Below are 21,190 nucleotides of genomic sequence, written 5' to 3'. Positions count from 1 at the left end.
TGTGGTCTTCCTGTCAGGTAATCAACAATCCAGGACACCAGAGAAGCATCCACCTGCATCGCTGCTAACTTATCACCCAGGAGGGTCGGCCTGATGGTGTTGAAAGCACTGGAAAAGTCAAAAAACATGACCCTCACAGTGCTCGCCGGCTGGTCCAGATGGGTGTAGACACGATTGAGCAGGTAGATGATGGCGTCCTCTGTTCCGAGACGAGGCTGATAAGCGAACTGAAGGGGATCCAGATGTGGTCTTACTATGGGTCGCAGCTGGTCCAGGATGAGCCTTTCCAGGGTCTTCATGATGTGGGAGGTCAGTGCCACGGGCCTGTAATCCTGGGGGCCACTGGGACGAGGCGTCTTTGGCACAGGGACGAGGCATGATGTCTTCCACATCACCGGGACCCTCTGCAGACTCAGACTCAGCATAAACAGTTTATGAAAGACTCCACACAGCTGGGGGGCACAGGTCTTGAGGACAAGGGGACTCACTCCGTCTGGTCCAGCAGACTTGCCTGAGTGAAGTCTCCTCATTTGCATCTCAACCTGGTATTGAGTGAAGGTGATGGGTGGGGGAGGGGTGTCAGGAATCTCACAGGAGGCAACATGTGAAGAGAGAGGCTGGCACAGTGGTGTGGCTCTGGATTCCAGGCTGACTGCAGGTGAGGTTGTGGGGGTGGGAGCAGACACTGTGGTGTCGAATCTATTGAAAAACAGATTCAACTCGTCGGCTCTATTCTCACCTCCCTCAGCTCCCCTGCTGTTGGTTGGCCTGAATCCAGTGATGGTCTTCATGCCCCTCCACACCTCTCTCATGCTGTTCTGCTGGAGTTTCCACTCCAGCTTCCTCCTGTAATTGTCCTTAGCCTCTCTGATCTTGTCCTTTAGTAACACCTGGATCTTCCTCACCTCCTCTTTGTTGCCCCCTCTGAAAGCCCTCTTCTTGTTGTTGAGGAGGGCTTTGATGTCCTTAGTCACCCACGGCTTGTTATTTGGGTAACAATGAACAGTCTGAGCTGGAACAATGGAGTCGGTGCAGAAAGTTATGTAGCCTGTGATACACTCAGTAAGCCCATTGATGTCCTCGGCGTGAGGCTCACAGAGTGTTTCCCAGTCGGTCACCTCGAAACAGCCCTGTAGTTCCGCTATTGCCTCCTCTGACCACCTCCTAACAGTCCTGGTGGTCACAGGTTCCCTCCTCACAATTGGCACATAGCGGGGGGTGAGGTGAATCAGGTTATGATCTGACCTACCAAGTGGGGGGAGGGAGGAGGAGCTGTATGCATCCTTGACGTTAGCATACAGTAAGTCTAAAGTTTTCTCTCCCCTGGTGGGACAGTCCACATATTGTTTGAATGTTGGTAGTGTATTGTCCAGTGATACATGGTTGAAGTCACCCGAGATCACAATAAAGGCACTCGGGTGCTGAGTCTGTAGCCGAGCTATGGCAGAGTGGATAGTGTCACATGCAGCTGTGGGGTTAGCAGAGGGGGGAACATAAACAGCCACCAAGATGACGTGAGAGAATTCCCTGGGTAAATAATACGGCCTGAGTCCAACAGCACACAGTTCAGTGTCCGGGCAACAAATCCTTTCTTTGATTGTTATGTTGGCAGGGTTACACCACCGGTTGTTAACTAAAACAGCAAGCCCACCTCCTTTACGCTTACCGCTAGCGATGCTGTCCCTGTCCGCCCGAACAGTGTGGAAGCCTTCCACGGAAGCATTCTCATCGGGAATGACCTGGTGCAGCCATGATTCGGTGAAACACATCAGGCTACACTCTCGGTATTCCCTCTGACTCCGTACCAGTGCTGAGAGCTCGTCGATTTTAATTGCCAACGATCGCACATTTCCCATCACGATAGACGGCAGACACGGTTTAAACCTCCTCCTCGCTTCGAGCCTCCGCTGTCTCACCGTCACCTTTTTTCTTCTCTTCTGTCCTTGACCTCTGCATCCCCGATGTGTTTTCCTCCAAATTTCAGCTGGTACTTCTGCGGGCCTGGCCAGCGAGCCGGCCGGCATCAGGGCGATCAGCTGATCTCTGGAGTAAACAGTCCGTGCGTGTAGGAGATGTGCCGCGGTCCCGTTCCATGATAAAAGTAACAGTTCCACGGCCACCAGAAGAACAAAAACTCTCTCAATCCACATGATTGAGTAAGAGATAGAAAACGGAGGAAAATACAAGTCAGAAAAAAAAAAAGAATACGTAAGAAAAAAGAGCTAAACTAAGAGAAAAGCAGGAGCGACTGTAACAGGCTGCACGCTGGTTGGCGCATGCGCACTATTTTGCTCAGTGCCCTGTAAGCCCAAAGCCAAAGTGAAGTCGGCTTGATGTCTCTGGTGTGCTGTGACAGTGTGTGGTGCTGAGCTGAATGATGGTGATACTCAGGATAAAAAAAATATATCTTTTTAACTTTTTGAAAAGCCGAGACTCAATCTGAGGTTTCACAATTGTGTTGTTTTAACCAAAGGAAGCTGCGTTCCTCCTCATAGGAATACTGTTACTTTTTAAAACCTGCTTTGCATTTCCATATTTTGTCTAAAAATAATTGCAGGTGAGGGTGACTCAGCAGTAGGCCAGTGCATTTTCTCTTTGGTACGACCACATCATTACCCTTCTCTGATTATTTACTCCTGCTTCATAATTGTGGATAGAGCAGCAGGGTTGTGAGTTTAATGGAGAGAGTGTTTGCAGATTTATAAGTTTGATTTGAGCATGTTGCTGATGTGTGGGCTGACATCCTTTGATCTGATTAGAGAGCAAGATTACCTGTGTGCATGGGTTTGTTTGAGCGTTTCATGAAAGAGAATAAATGGAGCTAATGTCATTAATGCCGGTCATGTCGACCCCTCGTGAAGACGGCATGTCTCTGAAAGCCACTCATAAATCTCGCATGCTGCAGAGAGGGAGAGGAGTTGGGGTCAGCGGAGACCAGTGGGGACAGAGGGCAATAAAAGCGTAGAGAGAGAGAAGAGAGAAAATGCGAGATGGATGCTGAGCAGACAGAGGACAGCTTTCCTCTTCTCCCTTTTTCTCCCCAGTGTGGCCATCTGTACAGAGTGTGATTAATCATCCCGTATCCCCAGACATGGCAAGCCGATGCTGTGACACTCAAAGTCTGTGCGTGTGTGTCAGTATTGCACTTGTGTGTCTGTGTGCTTTGTTGTTGTGCGTTTTAATTCTCTCGCCAAGAATTTGCCTGTATGCACATGCCTGTTATATGTTAACAACCATGTTTGTGGCCTGCTCGAGTGCGTTTGCTTGCCAGTGTGTTGGTGCGTGCGAGGAGGGGGGGAGCCACAGACAACTGGTGTCTGTGTGTGACATTTATGACACATTCTATTTGTTTATCGTTGTGCTGCCACCAGTTACGACCAGTCCCCGTGGCAACCAAGCATCCTTGGTGTTAATTAGCGACATGTCCCAAATGGTCTGCTTGAGAGGAAAGGGAGAGAGACTAATGGAAGTGGTGAAGGTGTGAGAATTTAGGATAGAAGAAAGCATAAAAACAAATGATTTAAAGGAAATGTAATCGTGTCCCCACTACATTTTGTTTTTGAATAAAGATGATAAACAAAAATATTACAAACATCCCATCTGGGTGCAGCTTGTGTTCTGTACACGATCTGCTCCTGGCACACACAGTAATTGTTTTTGCATTTAGGCAAAGAACACTTGGATACAGTTATCAATTATCAATAGCAACTTGCATGCAATCATTATGTGAACTGCTGATAAATATTCTATAAATATGTAATTGAAGCCACAATGTCTGAAGCTTAATATAAGCCTGGTAGTGGGTTAATCCAAAATGGGACTTATGGTGCTCCCACAAAACACAAAGCAAAGTTTTGGCATTATACATTTATTTAGACATGTCTCTGTGACGAAGTTATTTGACACCACATTGTACTTGATGTGCAACTTAAATTTTGCGCACGTTCAACATGGGAGAAAAAAATTGATTCATGCAGTTTTTGCAAAATCCCATCATCAGGGAGTCCTTCAGGAAATTTGTGTCATGACTTACAACATTTCCAGAATCCTCTTTTAACCCTACGCCATAACCTTCCACACCAGGTGGCCACTTTGGGTGGCTGTAGCTCAGGAGGTAGAGCAGGCCATCTATTGATCGGACAATTGGTGGTTCAATCCTAGTCTGCATGCCAAGTATCCTTGGGCAAGATATTCACCTATTCACACGAGCACTTTCTATGATTTTAAGTGCTAACTAACATTCACACATTAATTGGAGAGCAATGTAGGGTTAATATGACATGTTGTATTAAGTGCTTAGTAGTATAAGAATCCATTCAGTTACTGTGGGCTGCATCAACCTGATGTGTAGTTTGAACTTTTGAGGGTAGCTGTAACTTTAAGACGGGAAACACAGAGCACTTGGAACAAAGTGAGAGATACTTAAAGTTGGGAGAATGTTTCTGCGTCTTGCTTCCATGTTTCCTGTGGGATTGTATTCAAGTCTAATAACACGAGACAAAGCTTCACTTAAATTCAGCATGGACCACAGTGGCTACATATGCTGTGATATGGGGCAGGAGCTCCACTAATTTTAGCTCCACTCTACATGTGCATGCTTCCTGGTCTGGGAGAAAAGATTATTTGATGTGAATATTGGTGAGCAGTGGGTAGACTTGGAGAGGAGGCAGGTTAGTCATAATTAACTATGAGGAATGGTATGATGAAATGGAAAAGAGATAGGGCAGAGGAGAAGAGGGTAATGGAATGGGGAAGTAGTGAAGGATGATGGACAACGAGGAGTAGGCGCCATGGTGAAATGGGCAGAGCAAACATGCTTTGGATGGATAGCGAGTCAAACACATTCAAAGACATAATGTACTTAATTTTGTCTGACCAAAAGAATAAAACCAAATATGTAAACATGACAATACTACTAATAAAGGCCGCAAATGAAAAAAAGGGAAAGAGCATATGGAGAAAACCAAAACATCTAAAGATAAAGATTGGACATAGTGTGCACAGGTTTAGGTTTTGAAGCTAGATCGAAAAGAAATGTATATTTTTTTAAAAATAGCTATGCTGTCATGTATAGGCAAAGACTAAAACCTTGGACAGCAGGTTAGGACGATACCACCCTGATTATGACCGATCTTATCTGAACTTGGAAGCTAAGCAGGGTAGGGCCTGGTGACTACTTGGATGGGAGACCACCTGGGAATACCAGGTGCTGTAAGCCTTTTCTTTCCCTGGCTGTAGCTTTGGAGGTCATCTACTAATCGGAAGGTTGCTGCTCCAGTCGGCAAGATGCTAACCTCAAATTGCTCCCTGCACACTCTGTGTGAATGTTGGATAGAAAGTACTTAAGTGTAGAAAGTGCTGGTATAAATGGGTGTGAATGGGTGAATGACACATGTAGTATAAAGCGCTTCGAGTGCTCAGAGTAGAAAAATGCTATATAAGAACCAGTCCATTCACCATTTACAAATATTATTCAGGCACTACTAACCCTTTGAGGTCAGAATATGGCAGAGCAGTTACTTTTAGCTGTAACCTGTAGGACAAATGATTCTCTTAACCCTTTAAGACCTACCATAGAACCAACTCCGCCAGAGCTTTTACTTATTTCTACATGCTGTGGAGCCATTTTTGGGAGCATTTCAAGTTGATATACATCAATACAACCATTATAGGCCAAATTTTAATAATATGTATGCATTAAGTGTATAATAATTACATACATTGCAAAAAAGTGCAATAAACTACAAAAAAATTGAAAATCATTTTTGTTTTTTAACATATATTTCTAGTTAGAGAAATTTAAGAGGTTTATCCCTCAAAACTGTAAATACAAAAAAGTTGCACAAAATAGTTTCCCACCACAGGAAATTTATTTTTAGTGTCTTCATAGTTTTATTTTTGGAATACACCAATTTTTATGTACTGCAGCAAAAACAAAAATATTCTAATGCAAATTTGCAAAAAACGGCATGTGCATCAAAATAAACATAATATGCACTGTTGATTATTTACCTGCCGCATTAACGCGAGAGGACGTGCTGCTGGGTTGAGATTCACGAGTCCGGAGCGGAATTAAAAACACGACATTCATTTAAAATTATCGGGTGTTTTTTGCATATTCGTAGTGTTTCCTCCCTTAAATGAAATATCTACTTTGCAAGTATTGCAAGTTGCCCCGTTGTCATCTGTTCTCGTAAAGTATGACCAAACTTTTGAGCGTTTGAGCTGTTTAGGCGCCGTGTTTCCTGCCAGGTAAATGACGCTCCGCAACGTGGTGACGTCATTCGGGGCGACTGGAATCGATAAGGGAATTGTTTGCAAAAATGGCAAACAATTCCAAGGAACTGAAACAGTGGGAACCGGTTCTCAACTGGTTCTCTCTACTGAAATGGAAAAATAGAAAAACAAGGATATCTTGGCGAGATGGAGACAGTGAAAATGAGCAATGATTGAAATTCATGGAGGAAATGAGATGGTGAAGAAACCAAGTATTATGATGATTACAATGCAAAAAAGAATCAAGCAGGCATTTAAGAACCAGGGTTGAACAAACGGAGCCACAAAAAACTAAAAAATAAACAAAAACTTTTTATAACAGTATAAAGCAGTTGTGACTGTGCGGGTTAGCTGGTGAGGAAGGGGAAAGGCAGAGGAGCCGCACGAGGCTAAAGAGATATTTTAGGGGTGAATAGAGAAAAGAATCACAAAGGTTTGTCCAATGTCACAAAGATGGCACGGAAAAAAGGACAAGAGGGTGCAACAACAAGAGAGGGAGAAGTGGCAGCAAGGGCGGGATCCGCAGCAACTCACGAGTATCACAATGTTTTTCAACAGCAAAATAGCTCAGGCTGTTATAGCATTAACAAAAGGAAAGAGCACTTGCAAGGACAGAAGTACTTCCATCAACAGATGGATTTCAAATGGGGGGGAAAAGAATGAGCAGAAACTCTTGGGGATAGATGGAGGTGAAAAGAGGCTGGAGTATTTGAGGAAAGAAGAAAACGAGGCCAACGGAGTGATCCTGGAGAGGATGGTGAAGTGGTACCCAGACTAAAAGTGCATGATAGAGGAGGCCTGTGAACTGGAGCTTTCTGGCAAAACTCAAAAGTTGAAGATGAGCTTTACGTTAGATTATAGTTATCTCAAGTAAACTTGAGGGCAAGAATAACTCTTAATATAATGTCTCGTCTTGCCTCGAACGTATTAACAAGGCAGAGGACGGGGCAGCGATTGAGATGGGATGACAGCAACGGATGATGGAAGAAATTGCTTGGATGGTGGAATGATGCTGTGCAGACTGTGAGGGAGATGGTCTGATGAGAGCTCACACTGTTAAATCAGACGCGTGGCAGTTGTGACACTATCTTCAGCCGCTGGCTGAGAGAGACGAGCACGATGAGGAGAGGATGGTAATGAGGATTTGGAGCGTTTGGGAGGAACTAGGAGCCAGAGTGAATGTTTGTCATAATGTCAAGCATTCAAACAGCCATCCTCCTCATGTTGGCACAGAGGAATACAGGTTGGGCTAAGGAGGTGGAGAAGGGAACTGTGGGCAGACATCTTACAGGGATCCGTGGCCTGTTTATGTTTGTGCCCCACATATTAGTACTAATATATTTTAATCAGTCTGAGCCCTGGGGTGTCAGAATACATTTGCTCAGTTTGAGTCTGGGTACAAGACGAATACTAATATATTTTAACGATCCTAAGCCTAAATTTTTAATCTTATGAGGAAATGAAATGTTTTTATAAAACTTGAAAGTGACATTTTGATGTAGGTATTAAAAATGCCGACAGAATCCCCTAAAATATGTCTACAGCTTAAACACTAATCAGCTAATTAACCTGAATGGGGTAATTGTACTATATTGAGAGGCCATTTGGACCATCTGGACTCTTAGACTTTGTTGCCATCCTAAGTCGGTCTAGCACAAAAGTTCAGCATGCTCGTGTGACCCGTGCCACAAGCTGTCACAGACTAAAATGAGTCATAGCGTGGCAGCAGTGCTAGAGTATAATTTTGAGTTTAAATCCCAGTGTGTCCAGATCTGTACTTACTTTAGATCCCCCACAGTGAGAGCCTCCGTAAGAGCTGTCAACGGTCAGTGAGGCCAGCATTCATTGGATGAGAGCAGTAGCATGTTTTCAAAAAGCTGGCTCCCAGGCTGTCAGAGTGACTGTGTGGCTTAGGTCTCCATGTAACATAAGTATTGTTTTTAATGAATCTGGCCTCCAGAGAGCAACACAATTAACTGTATTTCCAGTCAGCTCATACAGAAATATGCATTTGAACTGAAAGTACTGTCTGAGACTTGGTAATACCAATGGCAGCAACAACTACAAGCATTACAGAAGAGGGAGAGGACAAGATAAGTACTGGATAACACACAGGACAGCAGATGTAATCTATGGGATTGTAATCCACTAATGATTTTACAGATGAGTACTCTTTGTAGTTTCAATTTGATTGGTTAACGAAAACAAATGAAGGGACAAATTTTGTGTGGTACCCTTTATCTCTAGATGTTGAAAATGTGTATAAAGTAGCTAATCCAGTCCCTGCAGCTGACATTTTCAGAGGAATGTTTTCTTTTGTTTTTTGGTTTGAGTGCTAAACCACTTAACACTGACCTTTAAATCATTCAAGAATAAAAAAGGCACCTCAATCACGGGATCAGCCAGTGTTTTCTAATCATTTGATTACAACTTTCAAAACAATTTTAAGTTGTGCTGTAGGCGCTTTATTGCAAAGATCCTGCCGCAAAAACACGGTTTGCTCAGATTTCTTTAACTGAATGTACAAAAAAGTGTCAGGTCAGAAGCAGAGGTACATCTACAGGCCATCTGTAAAACATGGTGGAGGAGCTGTGATGTTTTGAGGCTGCAGGTCAGATCTTGTTAAAATTGATAGATTTATGAACCAGAAATTTATAGTCAGATTTTGGTCCAACGCAAGGGGCAGAATTACAGTTACAAACCTCACAGCTGCATGTGGATTTGTTTTGTTGCTTCATATATGATTATAAATATTGCTGACAAGTCTCATGCAATATACAATACATTGGACTGACTTGGTCAGAACTAGAGGAGCTGCTGAGTCTGTTCAGCAGAACAATATGTTCTTTCACATACTTGTGAATGGATCCGTTTGCAGTTTTGATTAGAGAAAGAAATGCTGCAGAGACTGAGGAAGTCAAAGATAAGGGTGTGTTTGATGCATCATGCATTACTGAAGGGGTAGATCAAGGCTTGGGCATAATAATCAAAGTGCTTTTGTCCTTGTTAGACAAAAAAGACATGTCCACACAGTAAAGACATGCGCACAGACTCGTGCAGAATGACTGCTTTATACTGGTGCTTTTACATTGCAGCACGAATAGCCACTCTTTTCACACACACAAACACACTTTGATTATATTATGCATATCCAGTTTCCTGTTAATCTGTCAGAGTAATTCATCAGTTTCAATGATAAAAATGTAGCTCATTAATTCATTGGTCTTTGTAAAAAGATGGCATGTGAGGGAGAGAGAGAGATGAGGCAGACAGAGGGGTCATAAACAAAATAAGACAGAATGAAAATTAATTTGGATTGCACGTATGCATGCATATAAAGATGGGACGCTTAATAGTTTTCAATTTCAACTGAATATTCTGCTGCGTTTGTGTCCTTTTAAAGGAGGGCAGATGGAAACAGGTCTGCGGTGGAGCGTTAGCAGATATTAAAATCCCAATTTTACAGTTGAGCACAAAGCGTGGGTAAGGATATTTAAATAGTACACACCACATACACCTATCAGCTGTGGCGTGTATTTAAAAACTATATTTGCAGTAAGAAACAAACTTGGTTTCAGGCAGAGTTCAAGCTGAAAAAGATGTTGGAGGAATAGACTGAAAGGGCAAGTTGGGAGTGTATTGAGGCAAAAGTCAAAGAAATGGCAAGACCTCACCAGAAGGTTTTGGATGAGAAAGATATAGTGAGTAAAGGAGTTCAGATGAGGGTGGATTAGGAGGGATAAAGCTGTACCTGAGGAGATGGACACAATGGAAAGGGAAATGCCGGATAAAGATGGAACGTGGATGTGAATTTGAGACGTAGGAAAGATTAAAATGTATTTGAACAGTTAGATTTTCCTCTGTTTTCCTCACTTATCTCCATCCTCTTTTCATAAAAACAAATATTTATGCAAGTATTTGCAATATTTTTGTGATGATTTTTGTATTTTAATACCGTTGCAATATATGTTGAATAAGGAAGCTTTGTAGAAACGGCTGTTTGATATGTAGCTTCACCTATTAGGTAGTTGGACAGTTGACTAAAAAGTTGTTTAGGTATAGGTCGTTTGCCTGTTAAATCTTCTCAGAACGATCCTTAATGATGCCATTCTTTTTTTAATTCAATTTTATTTATACAGCACCAAATCACAACATCAGTCGCCTCAGGGTCTACCTGTATGGCAGGGTAGACCCTACAATAATACATGCAGAGTAAAACCCAACTACAACCCTATGAGCAAGCACTTGCTTGTGACAGTGGGAAGAAAAAACTCCCTTTTAAGCAGAACCAGGCTCAGGGAGGGGCGGGGCCATCTGCCGTGACTGGTTGGGATGAGCAAAGGAAGACAGGATAAAAAGACATGCTTTGGAAGAGATCCAGAGATTAATAACAAGTATGATTCAATGCAGAGAGGTCTGTTAACACATAGTGAGTGAGAAAGGTGACTGAAGAAGAAACACCCAGTGCATCGTGGGAATCCCCCAGCAGCCTACGCCTATTGCAGCATAACTAGGGGAGGATTCGGGGTCACCTGATCCAGCCCTAACTGTACGCTTTATTAAAAAGTTAAGTTTTAAGCCAAATCTTAGGAGACAGACACTATCTCTACTTTTGAGTCCAAACTGGAAGCCCATAGAAGAGGGGCCTCCCATTCAACTTTTAAGTACTCCAGGAGCAACAACTAAGCCTGCAGTGCGAAAGCAAAGTAGTGGAGGCAATGTGATGCATAGCATCCAGTTGCGACAAAAGACAGGAGCAGTTGGATGAATGGTGAAGCGTGCAGGGACATACTGCCCGCTCTAATTTAGTCAAATGCAGCAAGTTCATTGTGACTTTGAAGAATACTTTCACTTTTACATTCAGTCTCTCACTTCATCTTAACCTCCCTATTCTTGAGTTCACTACTGCATATAACACTAAAGGCTAAAAGATCCACCATCTTTTTGATTGGCAGCTGCAAACATGACAAAGGAGGAAATCTATTCTGTTGTCCGTGCTTTCCAACCTTAGTTGTCATGGTCTGACGGGACTTGATGGAAAATTATGCATTTTATTTAAGATTATTTGAAAGACAGGAACGGGTATGCAGTTTGTTGTAAATCCACAGTTGGGTTATTGCTATATTTTTCTTCAAACCCCTTAAATTAATGCTTGGTGTCTGCACTTCACTTGGATGTTGACTGTTTAATTTCAGATCTGATGTTGTGTCATACAGAGAGAAGGTACAGAAAAGTTGTGACTGTCCAAATATTTGTCAAACTCTTTATGTGCTTAGAGATTCAAATGTCTGTGTATATATCTGAATAGTTTTAGGCAACTAAGATAATTTGTTTCCTCAAATTGATGATTTAATTTAATGTTGGTGTTTGTTTGTTTTTTTTAAGTGCAATTTGACTTTAACTGATTTCTACTTTCTTTTGTTGAGCTCTGTGCTGCTGATGCGTTCCTTTACTGTCATTTGCTTTTGTGCCTGGTGTTAGGGAGCTGCAGTGTTTTGTTTCTCTCAGGTTAACGCTTGTAGGCTGAAAGTAATAATTTTTTATTTTATTTTATTTATTTATTTATTTATTTTTGAGCATCTATCTGCATCTCCCTGCTGAACACCGATGTTCTTCTTCACTTTCTGTGACACAGTATGTACAATGCAGGTTTAAAAGTGGTGTTAAAAATAAATCTAGGAGATGGTCTTTTGGCTCAAAGCCCCTGAAGGTTCTTTGGTGAGTCAGGATTGGAAAAAGTTCTCTGCTTCTGAACTTTGCTCTTGATCTATATTTTTCACCAGCTGCTGCTACACCGATTGAACGAAGGACCTGGCAGCCCACCCAAATGTTTTCCCATAAAACTGGCTAACTAATAATCCCTCTTTCCCTCCCTTTTTTAATATCTAGCATTATAACTTCACTTCCCTTAACCTTGGCTTGTCATACCTTAGTTCTTAAGCGGCATCCACACAGGGAGGGCTGTGATTAGTGACCAGAGACGATGTAAAGTCCATGAAATTTAGCAGTTTGAAGCAACGACTGGTTGAGTAACAGTCGGCTCCATGAAGTGACCTGAATTAAACTCAACTATGAGCAGCAGTTGAAGCCACTAACATTGAAAGTAAAGTGCTGATTAATATGATGTCATGGTAATAGACTGAAAGGGCAAGTTGGGAGTGTATTGAGGCAAAAGTCAAAGAAATGGCAAGACCTCACCAGAAGGTTTTGGATGAGAAAGATATAGTGAGTAAAGGAGTTCAGATGAGGGTGGATTAGGAGGGATAAAGCTGTACCTGAGGAGATGGACACAATGGAAAGGGAAATGCCGGATAAAGATGGAACGTGGATGTGAATTTGAGACGTAGGAAAGATTAAAATGTATTTGAACAGTTAGATTTTCCTCTGTTTTCCTCACTTATCTCCATCCTCTTTTCATAAAAACAAATATTTATGCAAGTATTTGCAATATTTTTGTGATGATTTTTGTATTTTAATACCGTTGCAATATATGTTGAATAAGGAAGCTTTGTAGAAACGGCTGTTTGATATGTAGCTTCACCTATTAGGTAGTTGGACAGTTGACTAAAAAGTTGTTTAGGTATAGGTCGTTTGCCTGTTAAATCTTCTCAGAACGATCCTTAATGATGCCATTCTTTTTTTAATTCAATTTTATTTATACAGCACCAAATCACAACATCAGTCGCCTCAGGGTCTACCTGTATGGCAGGGTAGACCCTACAATAATACATGCAGAGTAAAACCCAACTACAACCCTATGAGCAAGCACTTGCTTGTGACAGTGGGAAGAAAAAACTCCCTTTTAAGCAGAACCAGGCTCAGGGAGGGGCGGGGCCATCTGCCGTGACTGGTTGGGATGAGCAAAGGAAGACAGGATAAAAAGACATGCTTTGGAAGAGATCCAGAGATTAATAACAAGTATGATTCAATGCAGAGAGGTCTGTTAACACATAGTGAGTGAGAAAGGTGACTGAAGAAGAAACACCCAGTGCATCGTGGGAATCCCCCAGCAGCCTACGCCTATTGCAGCATAACTAGGGGAGGATTCGGGGTCACCTGATCCAGCCCTAACTGTACGCTTTATTAAAAAGTTAAGTTTTAAGCCAAATCTTAGGAGACAGACACTATCTCTACTTTTGAGTCCAAACTGGAAGCCCATAGAAGAGGGGCCTCCCATTCAACTTTTAAGTACTCCAGGAGCAACAACTAAGCCTGCAGTGCGAAAGCAAAGTAGTGGAGGCAATGTGATGCATAGCATCCAGTTGCGACAAAAGACAGGAGCAGTTGGATGAATGGTGAAGCGTGCAGGGACATACTGCCCGCTCTAATTTAGTCAAATGCAGCAAGTTCATTGTGACTTTGAAGAATACTTTCACTTTTACATTCAGTCTCTCACTTCATCTTAACCTCCCTATTCTTGAGTTCACTACTGCATATAACACTAAAGGCTAAAAGATCCACCATCTTTTTGATTGGCAGCTGCAAACATGACAAAGGAGGAAATCTATTCTGTTGTCCGTGCTTTCCAACCTTAGTTGTCATGGTCTGACGGGACTTGATGGAAAATTATGCATTTTATTTAAGATTATTTGAAAGACAGGAACGGGTATGCAGTTTGTTGTAAATCCACAGTTGGGTTATTGCTATATTTTTCTTCAAACCCCTTAAATTAATGCTTGGTGTCTGCACTTCACTTGGATGTTGACTGTTTAATTTCAGATCTGATGTTGTGTCATACAGAGAGAAGGTACAGAAAAGTTGTGACTGTCCAAATATTTGTCAAACTCTTTATGTGCTTAGAGATTCAAATGTCTGTGTATATATCTGAATAGTTTTAGGCAACTAAGATAATTTGTTTCCTCAAATTGATGATTTAATTTAATGTTGGTGTTTGTTTGTTTTTTTTAAGTGCAATTTGACTTTAACTGATTTCTACTTTCTTTTGTTGAGCTCTGTGCTGCTGATGCGTTCCTTTACTGTCATTTGCTTTTGTGCCTGGTGTTAGGGAGCTGCAGTGTTTTGTTTCTCTCAGGTTAACGCTTGTAGGCTGAAAGTAATAATTTTTTATTTTATTTTATTTATTTATTTATTTATTTTTGAGCATCTATCTGCATCTCCCTGCTGAACACCGATGTTCTTCTTCACTTTCTGTGACACAGTATGTACAATGCAGGTTTAAAAGTGGTGTTAAAAATAAATCTAGGAGATGGTCTTTTGGCTCAAAGCCCCTGAAGGTTCTTTGGTGAGTCAGGATTGGAAAAAGTTCTCTGCTTCTGAACTTTGCTCTTGATCTATATTTTTCACCAGCTGCTGCTACACCGATTGAACGAAGGACCTGGCAGCCCACCCAAATGTTTTCCCATAAAACTGGCTAACTAATAATCCCTCTTTCCCTCCCTTTTTTAATATCTAGCATTATAACTTCACTTCCCTTAACCTTGGCTTGTCATACCTTAGTTCTTAAGCGGCATCCACACAGGGAGGGCTGTGATTAGTGACCAGAGATGATGTAAAGTCCATGAAATTTAGCAGTTTGAAGCAACGACTGGTTGAGTAACAGTCGGCTCCATGAAGTGACCTGAATTAAACTCAACTATGAGCAGCAGTTGAAGCCACTAACATTGAAAGTAAAGTGCTGATTAATATGATGTCATGGTAAAGACATGAGGTTACCTCATGTCCACCAGTGATCAACCGTGGGCTGAAGAGTGATGCACAGCGAGCACTTTAAGTCGATGAAGCTTCACTTTCACGTTTGTTTTTTTTCTTTTATCATTTAATTGAAATTTGCGTAGCAGCTTTACCTTAATCTCTGGCATTTTCCTCAGCACTCCTGATACTCCCTCTTGCTCTCACCCCACTTCACTCCCACTTTTGCTTCCTAAGCTCCCACTGTTTGCGTTTGACTCGGCTACATCGCACTCTGGCTTTGCCTTCTTTGTCAATTCCCCTTACAGCTCTCCTCCCTCAACTTTGCTCTTTTTCTGTCTATCTGTCATGTATTTTTAATGCCTTTGAGACCTTCAAGTCTTTGCTAGTTCAGCTTGACTTCAAAATAAAACAGTTGAGTTCTGTATGTGTTGGATGGGAGGGGATGATGAGAAGGGAAGGTCTGCAATGCATGAGGTGACAGGACCAGGCCTTTATTTTAGACGTGTGGGGTGTTTTTGAGAGAGTGAGGGGAAAAAAGACACGGAGCAGACGATTCATATGAACATTCAGCAGATCATCAAGTACATGAACCAGTTAATGACACAAATATCAGCCTGTACACAAACCTACAGTTTTCTGGTAAACAGAGACCAGTGTATAACACAGTCGATCACATTGGAAGCATTTCAGGAAATAAAAGGGATGGATAGTCTGTGTATTGCTTTTTCTATCTGATAATTTCTTTGTAACAGATGAATTGATGAGTTTTAATTTGTTGACTCATTCTAAATATTATAAAACCAGCTGCTATTTGTTTACCAGATTCCTTATCTTAGAAAGGGCTAATATTCTTTCCTCTTGTTTGGACTAGCTAGCAGTCTACGGTGATGCTCTTGTCTTGTATTTGCTGTAGCATTTAGTGCAACCAGTGCTAATCTCTTATTTGTATGCTTTGAACACACAAGTAGGTCCACTTCATGAATATGTTGTTATTGTTGCATATATAAAATATAAAAGTGACAGAATAATAGCTGAATTCATCTTAAGAATTGGCTGAAAGTTGAATGACTGTAGGAACAAAGTTGGAGCTGGTGGAGAAATGGAGTGAAAATCAGGATGGTGCAATGTAGGGAGGGAAGAAGTAGTTTAAAGTGACCTGCTTAGCAAGAATCAGATGCTTTTTGTTATACTGTATAGAGAGCGTGAGGATAAGAGAGAAGTGATTGCCAGTGAATTTTGGATTGTGTTGTTGCTTTGTTGCTATGGTGTTGCATTTCCTAATGCAGACATGAGAATGAAAATGGAGACAGAAACCACACAAAAGTAGTCTGTGATCAAATTTTTCTCTTCCATTGAATTTTATCTTATATTTGTCCCTCGGCCGTAGAAGGCTGTTGGGGTATTGTTGTCGCCCTGCTGGGCAGGCGCAGTCGGGCAGGCGCAGTCGGGCAGGCAACGTAGACACGAACGAAGCGACCTAAGAGTTTGAAATTGATACCCTAATCGTATCTACTAAAAATCACAGATGGATTTGAATCTCAGTGATGTTGACTTCTGAAAGTGTTGTGAACATGATAACTTGAAGGAAGTGACCTAGGATTTTGAAATTCATACCATAGGTTGTATCTACTAGGAGGCTGAGGGTTGCCACTGACTGGCGCCAGGATTTTTCTCCCATCAAAGTGCCTTTTCCTCCCTCCTCTCTCTCTCTACATTGTTCCTCAGTTGCCATATTTTCCACCCCCCTCTGTTTTTGTCACATGATTAAAAAGATAAATGTGCAAAAGGTTTCGTAATGTGTTATTGGCACACAGCAGCTTCCTTTTAATCTGTCATCTGTATGTGTTTGCTGATGGTGCTGATTGCATCTGTGACCAGGAACATCATCTTGTGATTTCTGGGTGTTGCTACAGGAATAAAATTTGGATCATAATGTGGGTTTTTTTGGTTTATTTTCTTCTTTTTTTCCTCTTTTTTTTTTTCCTGTCTTGGGTTGCTGCAAAAAGTTTTAAAATTTATCTCTACGCTGCATGGCAGGGTGGCACTGTATAATTTTAGAAAAGAACAAATTGAGATTGATTGTATTGAAGCACACAGAACAGATAAAGGCTGACAAACTGCTCGTGTCTGCAGCTGTCGGTGTTTAATATATAAATAAAATCCACTGTGAATAACATTTATAAAGCAATAAGTGCACAGATACTATTTTAAAAGTTAAATGCAATTTAGCAATGGAAACTGCATTTTGCAGTTTTTTCTTTGTTTGGTGAAATGTTTGCGTGTTATTAAAAGTAGCATTTCATGTCAAATTTGACGTTGAACCACGTAGCAATCTGAGTTAAAAAAAAAGCACCTTTAACTGTTGTTCTGGTTGTTAATGAACTCTTTATTTGCTGCATAAAAAATACTGCTTTCTGTAACTTTGACAGTTCTATAACAAAATCTCAATGAAAGCCTTTAATTTATTGGACATACTTGCATACACAGAGGAAGTTTATATGAAACGCAGGGGTGGCCGATTAATGTGCTGAATTACTCATGTGTCCCTCGGTTTCACACAACTACTGAACATGGACGATTCCTTTTCTTCTTCTTCTTTTTTTTTTTTTTACTGTAAAAGAGTACAGAAAAACATATCGGTGTATGTGATAGATTTAAAAATAAATAAATAAATGTAGCCGACTTTATGAACCTAAACAGCATGATCCTGCAGGCGCAAGAAATACGTAGCATTGAAGCAACAAGTACATCAAAGATCTGTTGAAGTTGGAATTGACGAGGAAGCACTTGGATATTAGGATGGTATAGGCATAGCCTTAAGATGTGTTCGGCGCCGTCACAGTGAGGAAGATGGGCAGCGCAGATGAAAGCTGATAGATGGTTTGAACTTTTGGGTGAGCCAGAAGAAGATGAGAGAAGTCTCGACAAGCCTGAGCAGTGGCTAAGGCTTCTGCCGCAGGCGAAGAAGTGCCACATGCACACGGAGGGAAAAAAATCCTTTAATATTGCACTAGCAATCAAAAGTAAAGCACACTGGTAGAAAATCCAAATACCTTGACTGGGGATGATGGCGTTTCACATAAAGGTCCCCAACTGTGTTGAGCAGAGCAAGATTTTTAAATCCTGATAAGTTGTGTGTCCAACTAAAACAGCCACAATGAGGTAGTCTTTCATTTGACTTTTACTCAATGTTGCAAAAGACACATTCAGTGGGAACAAGTCGTCATGGATCTTATAGGAGTCAATTATCACCTCAAGGTCAGACCATGCAGTGCTCAAAATAATCAAAGACCTACCTCTCACTCTAACTAGCTAAATGAAGCCTACAAAGTTCATGATGGTACAATCAGAAAAAGACTGAACAAGTGTGGCTTCTTTGGAAGGGCCAGTAGAAAGCCTCTACTCTTTAAAAGAACATGGCAGCACAGCTTAGATTCAAGATTCAAGAGCTTTATTGTCAATACAACAGTATACATGGTATACAGTGTACCCAAATTCTGTTTCACCCCAAGCCCCCCATGGTGCATTATAAGTATATAAAATATATATTTCCAAGAGATATCAAACTAGAAATTACAAATAAATAATGTGCTAAACTTCAGTAAAATTAAGGGATAAAAGGTACTAATTACTAACTAAACAATACTATAATGATAACTATACATTACTAACTGTATGATAAAGACATGACAGACGATACGAAGTGGATTGTGCAGCGGTATTGAATACCAGGTTCAAGTTATGGTCAGGATATTATAGACGAGACATGACAAAGACGTGCAAATGTAGCATAGTTTAGCTTTACAAAGTTGGAACTTTTTACTGAAAATCGAATTCAGCATATCAGCACAAACACTACATACAAACTGTGAAACACGGCGGTGGAGGGGTGGGCTTGTTTTACAGTCACTGTGCTTAGGCATCTGCCAGTCACTAAGACAACCACAGTCCTCTGTATATTAAGGTCTCGTAGAGTCAAATGTGAGGTCATGTGACAGTGACCCAGTGGACCCCATTTAAATCTATAAAGTCATGCTGTTATTTTGACTAACAATTCAGTAATAAACCATTAAACCGGTGCAAACAGTGCAGCTTAGCCAAGAATGAGAACATGCCAACATGTAGCTTCTATGAGCATAAACTGCAATAAAATTTAGGTTGAAAGTAAGGGCAACCTTAATGCTCAGGTTATAATTGAGCTTTAGATTTGCTTAAATGTAAAAAAGCAGAGAGACACTAGAAAACATTAAGGTGGAATCACACAGGACAGATGTGAACTTTGAAGGTGTTTTCTGAGGACACTCAACAAGATTTCCATATTTAAACATTAGGACCTAAAATCCAACAGCTTCCCTGAGGTGATGAAACTTTGATGGGTCTTGTCTAGGCTGTTGAATTACTATGTTTGAATTTATTCTCCTCAGACACTGTTTGTTTTTATTTTTTGAGTATAAACTTAGACATCACTAGCTCTCTTCAGAATCTCATAGGCATTGACAGGTGGAAACTGTATGTGCAAGATCTGAGGATTTATTTCCATGCAGTACATACGCGTGTAAACATGCATCTTCATAGCAGAAGTCTGCATCTCCTCCTGAACCAACTTATATCTACTGTGGCTGCAAGTCTGTGTAAGTGTGAACTGCTAGTAATTCAAATAAGTGTGTTTGTGTCCATTGAACCTCCGTCCAAACCCCCAAACAGCTTGTAGTGCTGTCAGAGACATCTGGTTGCCACTGACTCTAATGGTCACACGGATGTTAAATACTACATGAGGTGTGTGTGTGTGTGTGTGTGTGTGTGTGTGTGTGTGTGTGTGTGTGGCATCAAGCATCTCTGCCCCAGTATTTCTTCCTGAGGTTATGCTGGGAGTCACTTTGTTTGGATTTTTGCTTGGTGTTGGACAAAATGTGGACATTTATGGGTACATTTTTAAGGAGCTGTGCGTGATTTTTATTTTTCATATTTTCTCCTCATGATGGTAGTGAGGAATCATGGAACAGTTACTACTGTATGTAATTAGGTGATTAATGGCAATTTTTAATAGAGGAATATATGAAGGAGGGAGGGACGAAATTGTGAAGAGATTAAGAAGGAAGAGGGTTCAAGCAAGGAAGATGGCAGTCGAAGTGAAGTGCTGGGCCACGGGTGTGTGGGGTGGAGCGAAGATGGGAATTACACAGGAGTAGAAAGGAAATAAAAGGAGGAAAGGGGTGAAAATGAGAGGGAGGATGATGAGAATATGAAGAGAGGGGGAAATTAATGTGTTCTGAGGAGTAGAAGCAAGGCAGAATGGGTGATAATTGACAGAAGATTCAGAGCTAAAAAGGGAGAAAATGAAAAGGAAGAAAAACTGTGAAGAAGCAGTCTTCTATTGCTTATTAGGGTCATTACACCTCCGTCTGGAACACACACTCTGAGAGGATTGAAAGGAGAAAGCAGTTCAGTATGAGTATCAAAAAATGGGCTTTTGATAAATGGCAACAAGAATCTGAAAGCAGGGCATGTGTGCTCTGCAGTGTGCACAAACATTTACTGTCAAATTAGTTAGTACTTGGCTATAAATATGTTTTTATTATGAAGGACACAAACACATCTTTGGACTTGGCCTAAAAATGTATCGATGCTGCTGTGAAGTGGTAAATGGAGGGAAACGGAAGGCAGGAGGAAAAATAAACACTGAAAGTCAGAGCAGGGAAGAAAGGAAGAAAAGATTTTAAATGAAGTAAAAGAGGATAAATAAAGCCAGTGATACCCCAGGGAGACATACAGGGAGGAAAGTGAGGTAGGTAATGGTTTTGTGAGATGGTATAAAATAGAACCTGTACTGTACAGGACAGGAAATGAAGGTGAAATTGAAAATATAGGAGTAAAAGTGAAATAAAGTATCGGAGTAGATGTACTTTAAATTCATGCACTTGTACAGCAGCTGTGGATTACAGCCACAGATAATGAAAAATATGCACTAAAAGATTTTCCATTAACAGTGTGACTGGATTATTTGCAGTAGAAGGATCCTCGTGCATGTAAGAGATGACCAGTGCAGGTTTTTTCTTTTCCAAAATTCAAAAATAATTTCAGTGAAAGAAAATGATTTTACAAAAGGCTCCTTTCATGCATCACTGAAAGTCTCCAGTTAACTTTCTGTTAATGAAATGAGAATGTTCATGTCTCCCTGGTTTCAGACTTTGCTAATAACTTGTGAAAGATTGTAGAAAATGCAGAGTAACTTTTAATTGAAGCAAGGAGAAATTGCTTTGCT

At 41.0% G+C, this 21,190-nt stretch overlaps 1 protein-coding gene and 1 pseudogene across 1 annotated transcript in view; both read left to right on the top strand.

The window, feature by feature from the left end:
- pcxb (pyruvate carboxylase b) overlaps positions 1 to 21,190 on the top strand; it is a 313,827-nt gene that overhangs the window by 133,136 nt on the left and 159,501 nt on the right. The gene's annotated exons all lie outside the window — the stretch shown is intronic.
- Positions 5,100 to 5,218, top strand: LOC146636698 (5S ribosomal RNA; annotated as a pseudogene).

Source organism: Diplotaxodon limnothrissa, linkage group LG3 (genome assembly GCF_057381915.1).
Source record: "Diplotaxodon limnothrissa isolate DT_005_m linkage group LG3, D_limnothrissa_male_GT1.1, whole genome shotgun sequence".
Taxonomy (NCBI): domain Eukaryota; kingdom Metazoa; phylum Chordata; class Actinopteri; order Cichliformes; family Cichlidae; genus Diplotaxodon; species Diplotaxodon limnothrissa.
This window is presented reverse-complemented; position numbering and strand designations above follow the sequence as displayed.